The sequence below is a fragment of the Strongylocentrotus purpuratus genome, unplaced genomic scaffold (genome assembly GCF_000002235.5).
Source record: "Strongylocentrotus purpuratus isolate Spur 01 unplaced genomic scaffold, Spur_5.0 spur5_scaffold_7, whole genome shotgun sequence".
In the NCBI taxonomy this organism is placed as follows: domain Eukaryota; kingdom Metazoa; phylum Echinodermata; class Echinoidea; order Camarodonta; family Strongylocentrotidae; genus Strongylocentrotus; species Strongylocentrotus purpuratus.
Window position 1 is genome coordinate 549,272 of NW_022145613.1, and position 6,163 is coordinate 555,434.

A 6,163-nucleotide genomic window follows, 5' to 3' on the forward strand; every position below is an offset into this window, starting at 1 on the left:
GTTACTCATGAATAAATATTTGTCAATTTCAGAGTTTGATCTCTCACAGCAAATAATTATAGAACGATGTAGCTTAAACAGAACCTCTGCAGAGCGCGCGCTTATCTGGAATGTGATGGTGCGGTTGATGTAACATTGGCGGCTTTCTGCTTTGTATCAGAGTGTCAAAGCTGCTTATTGATGTTCTCCCAGACTATTCATACCGCAATAGTGATTGACGATCAACTCTTTGCAAAGCGCGCGCTTCTCTGGAATGTGATGGTGCGGTTAGCATTAGGTGTACATGGGCGGCTTTCTGCTTTGTATCAAGGTATCAAAGTATCAAGCCCACAAGAAAGTGAAATTGTTGGAAATATGCATTTGTAGGAAATTACATTTTATAGTAGTCATTGCCACGTTTTAAAATGTCCATCAATCTTCAGAAGGGACGTTGAAGTGGGGGCGAAGGGGGGGGGGGGCGGAGGACTCACAGCATGATATCTTATCCTCTTTTTTTGGGGGGGGGGGCTGTGATGACTTTTCTTTTTATTAATGATTACACCATCGAGCCACAACTCGGCCTATAAGTATTCATGGCCAAACTACTCGATTTTAGACATTCTTTTGACCCAGAAGTTTGCTCAGTGTACCGGTTTCACTATGGGTCACTATGCCCCCAAAGAAGGATACAGCCCCCCCCCCCCGTCTTCCCTCGGCAATAATCGGGCAAAAAGTCCCAATTTCGGGCAGAAAGGTAAATAAAAGTTACAGAAAGAAGAAAATAAAGCAGCGCTGGAATTAATGACTGCAGAGCATCCTTCGTTTTATCTTTTCGATAAGCCTAACATTACATTACCAATATTCAACCTGTAACATGCTTTTTTATATATTTTACCTCTAACATTTTTACCTTTGACATTTTTACCTCTGACATTTTTTCCTCTGACATTTTTACCTCTGACATTTTTACCTCTGTCATTTTTACCTCTGACATTTTTACCTCTGACATTTTTACCTCTGACATTTTTTTCCTCTGACATTTTTACCTCTGACATTTTTTCCTCTGACATTTTTACCTCTGACATTTTTACCTCTGACATTTTTACCTCTGACATTTTTACCTCTGACATTTTTTTCCTCTGACATTTTTACCTCTGACATTTTTTTCCTCTGACATTTTTTCCTCTGACATTTTTACACCGAGCCATAAGTAGTGCAGTCCCGCGTTCAGTGAATTACTATCCGTCATTATGGTATAGGCCTGCGATTGCAGACACACGCGTACTAATGGGGGGGGGGGGTATATACAAACAAATAATCAAACATGACTTAATTCTTATTCGATATCATTGACTTACACGTGTTGCTGAAATGACGTGATTGGTTCTTTCACCCTTTTTTTGTAAATTATACTTGTTTATGCGTTTGGTGGAAAATGAGAAATTCTCAAATTAATGGTCAGGCAAAAAACTTTAGAGTATCACCTTTTTACATAGGAAAGGTGCCCCCTTTAACCTCAGATAAGCGCCCCTTTTTAATTTTAAATAGATGCCTGTTCCACATTCTTATACGTGCCTCTTACCAACCCTGATAATTGCCCTATTCAAATATGAGAGGTGCCCATTCTACTTAAACAAGTGCCCCTTTCTTTTGTAATAAGTGCCCCTTCCGCTTCAAATAAGTGGCCCCGTTTATCTTTGAAGAGTGCCTTTTCTCACCTCTGATAAGTGCCCCTTTTTATTTCGACACGTGCCCCTTTTCCTTTTGATAGATGCCCCTTTAAAAAATAAGAGCCACCTCCTCGACAAATGCCCCGGGCCGATTCATAGCTCTAATACATACCTCTATCAAAATCTCATGGGTGCCCCTTTCCCGTACAAACAAGTGCTAATTTCCTTTATAATAAGTGCCCCCTATTCATCTCAGGTGAGTGCCCCTTTTCAGGTACAAGAAGTGCTTCTTACCACTTCTGATATGTGCCCATTCACCTCTTATAATTGCCCCCTTTTCATCTCTGGTGAGTACCCTTATTCAAATTTGAAAGATACCCTCTTTAACTTTGTCATAGTGCCCCCTTTTAAGCTCCGATAAGTGCCTCTGTTATTTTGACACGAGCCCCCTTATTCTTCCTAATTAGTGCCATTTTCCTTCTGACAATTACTCCTAATTATCTTTTGTAATAAGTGCCTCTTTCTGTTCTCATTAGTGCCGTTTTCATCTCTGGTGTGTGCCCCTTATCGGTGCGAGAAGTGCCCTATTTTCACCTCTCATAATTCCTCTGTTTACTTTAACACGAGCTTCTTTCCTTTTGTATATATGCCCTTTTTTCCTTTCATCATAAAATGTGCTCATTATTTAAAGCAACTAAGTGTATTTTTTTTTCATTAATTTCGCCCAAAGCTTGCTCGCTACGCTCGCTCGCATTTAAAGTTGATATAATTATGTTTCTGTATTATATAACTTTTTATAAATTAAATACCTATTTATATATCAGACCATCACACCCAGCTGCAAAGTATGATGCTTAAGCAGTATCTTGGATCATGTACAGAGTGAAACAACGTTGAAATAATCCCTGATAATGTAATCACAGTCATTGTAGGGTATATGTCTAAAAAATTGCATATTTTCACTTTGAGGTTTCCCTCTGTAGGTGCCCCTTCTCCCAGAAAGTGCCCCTTGTGTTGGTGCCCCCCCCCCCCACTTTGTAAGACGCTCCACCACCCCTGGATAATGGATGGGACATCCAGGCGCGGATCCAGGATTTCTTAGGGGGGGGGCCCAAATTTGAAATTATGCGAGCCAAATATTGGTACGTTTATGGTGACCAACAGTGACGTAATGCGGGGGGGGGGGAGGGATCGGTGCAGGGGGGGGGGGGCGAGTTTCCCCCTCCCAGGCTTTGACGTTTCATTATATTATTAGAGAAAGAAGACGATTCGTTGTACCGTTCTCGAAAATAATTCTCGTCTGAATTTAGTTTTCCCCTCCCGCGCGAAGCGCGGAAAATTTTACGACTAATTAATTATTAGAGAAAGAAGACGATTCGTTGTACAGTTCTGGACTCTTAATCCTTGTCTAAATTCAGTCCCCCCCCCCCTCCCCCTCCTGCGCGAAGCGCGGAAGCTTTGACGTTTTATTAAACTATAAAAAAGAAGACGATTCGTTGTACCGTTCTCGAAAATAATTCTCGTCTGAATTTAGTTTTTCCCCTCCCGCGCAAAGCGCGGAAAATTTTACGACTTATTAAATTATTAGAGAAAGAAGACGATTCGTTGTACAGTTCTCGAAAATAATTCTCGTCTTAATTTAGTTTTTTCCCCTCCCGCGCGAAGCGCGGAAAATTTTACGACTTATTAAATTATTAGAGAAAGAAGACGATTCGTTGTACAGTTCTGGACTCTTAATTCTTGTCTAAATTCAGTCCCCCCCTCCCCCTCCTGCGCGAAGCGCGGAAGCTTTGACGTTTTATATTAACTATTAAAGGAAGAAGACGATTCGTTGTACCGTTCTCGAAAATAATTCTCGTTTGAATTTAGTTTTTTCCCCCTCCCGCGCGAAGCGCGAAAAATTTTACGTTTCATTAAATCATTAGAGAAAGAAGACGATTTGTTGTACAGTTCTCGACTCTTAATCCTCGTCTGAATTCAGGTTCCCCCCTCCCGCGCAAAGCGCGGAAGCTTTTAATCTTCATTTAATCATTAGAGAAGAAGACGATTCATTGTACCGTTCTCGAAAATAATCCTCATCGGAATTTAGTTCCCCCTCCATCCCGCGCGAAGCGCATAAGCTTTTACGTTTCATTAAATAATTAAAGATTCGTATTACCGTTCTCGCCTCTGAATCCTCGTCTCAATTCAGGTCCCCCCCCCCCTCCTCCCCTCCTGCGCGAGGCTTTGACGTTTTATTATTAGAGAAAGAAAACGATGCGTTGTACCGTTCTCTATACTCTTAATCCTTGTCTGAATTTCAAAGAGGTGGGGTCGAGGCGGCGGAGCCGCCCCGGAAGCTCAGGGTTTTAGGCGTTTAATTAAGATCAGATGAGCATATTTTTGTGTATACCTTATTATTTTGTGACACTGGCAAGTCACTATTTGACGTGGGGTCCAGGGGGCGGAGCCCCAAAAAATCAGGGTTTTTAGGCATTAAATTACCGTCAGATGATCATCTAAGGGCCCGCCGTAGGGCCCTAGATGGAATCCAGGGGGCAAGCCCCCGGAAGCTTAGGGGTTTTAGGCATTTAATCACGGTCAGATGAGCATATTTTGATGCCTCGAGGCTCTCGATCCCCGCCGTACCTCGGGCCCTGACATGTAGGAATCTCAAGAATCATATTTTTTTTTGCTGGTTGTAAATTTAGGAATTTTTTTATTTTCCAACAAACACATACAAACGTATAATTTACTAAAAAGTGAGGAAAAATTTCGGAAATTATGTCATTTCAGCATTTTTTTGTAATACACCGTTGTGGAATCAGAAATAAACCACGTTTGAATTTGATTTCCCCCAAGCCCCCCCCCCCTCTATCAGTACGCCAGTATCTCCTCTTTTCCTTTTCTTTCTTTCCCTTTCCTTCCTTCTCTCTTATTTTTTTTTTGATGGGGGGGGGGGGGGGGGGGGGGGGGTTAACAGCCTGGGAGGCAAGGCCCTTTCGGCCCCCTTCTTCTTCCCCCTTTACTTTTCTTCTTCCTCTTCTTTCTTTCCCTTTTTCTCCTTTTTCCCTTTCTCCCTTCTTTTCCTTCTTCTCTCTTTTTTTTTTTTTTTTTTTTTTTTTTTGCGGGGGGGGGGGGGGGGGGGGGGGGGGGGCCAAGGCCCGCTCGGCCCCCCCCCCTGGATCCGCGCCTGGGGACATCAACTTATCATCTCATTGCTCAAAATGTGAAGGACATTAATTTAAGCAATCAAGTAATTTGTTATAGTGGGTAGATGTGAAGTACTCTAGCCTCATGAATAGTCAACATAACAACAAAAAAGTATGCCATAGCTAAATACGTAGTTTGTAGGCCAACATCTTGTCCATTATCGTCGATATCCGCGCACCCCCTTCCCCTCCTTAATTCGAGAAACTCGTTATTTTTTGTTATTATTTTGGCCTAATTGCTGGCCAAAATAAATCGTAAAAGTCAACTGAAGCTGAAAAGGGTGAAGTGCTATTCCCCCAAAATAAAAAGGTGCCCTTGTCCAGTGAACAAATTTAATTATGCACCTCATTTTATGGAATCAGTGCCCTTCCTGAGGGAAAAAAGAAGGTTTGCCCCGACAGCTAAGCTTGCCCCATAATACAGAAAGTCAGGTTAACACCGTCCTTGAAAGGTTCATTTTCATAGCTACTTTTTCAGAAATCAATAGATGTTTTAATAGACATGTACATAAAACAATGACTTGCAATCCAACATTTGTTTTTAATTGGCAAATCTGACTTTTATCGAAACAAGTTCTTCGAGTGAACTCCAGCCTCGATCTCAATAAGTCCCGATGTGTATAACCCCCCCCCCCCCCACTCAGTGTTTATTTCGGGTACGCATATGCAATGCGTGTTTCCAGCGACCCCCCCCCCCCCCCCCCCCCCCCCACTCAGCAAAAGTCCGGTGTGTAAAGTCAATACGGGTAGACCTTTTTCTTTTGTTACGAGCCGGAGAGTTTGGGAACACGCATGGTATCCCAAAAGAGAGGAGCCGACCCTACCCATATCAGAGGCTAACGAACGAAAGAGACAGAAATTTTCGGTGTAGGTATCCCTCCGTTCACGGAGTGGGGGCACAGCAAATATTCAAGACACCACTGACTCGGAGACTAGTCTCTAAACCCTGTAAAAAAAAACAATAAAATGGGAGAAATTTGTAAAATGACTGAAGCATAAATATTCATAAAATGAAGACTGAAAATAAATAAAATAGCCCGGGTAAAATAGGTACGTACCCAATTGCACCCCCCCCCCAAAAAAAAAAATGCTCCAAAGTGCTTGCTTTGATTTGTGTAATTATTCATGCTAAAATCGCCAGTCGTTATCAATCAAAATTCTTGATTTCCTCTAGTCGATTAATTGAACAAACTGAAGGTTCTCATGGAAAATGCCGGGGTAAATGTTTGTCACATAGGGCCTACTAAAACAATAAACAGATAAAGAGGGCATTTTGAGATAGATCTAGACCAAGAAGTTACCAGCAACTTCTTGGATAGACTG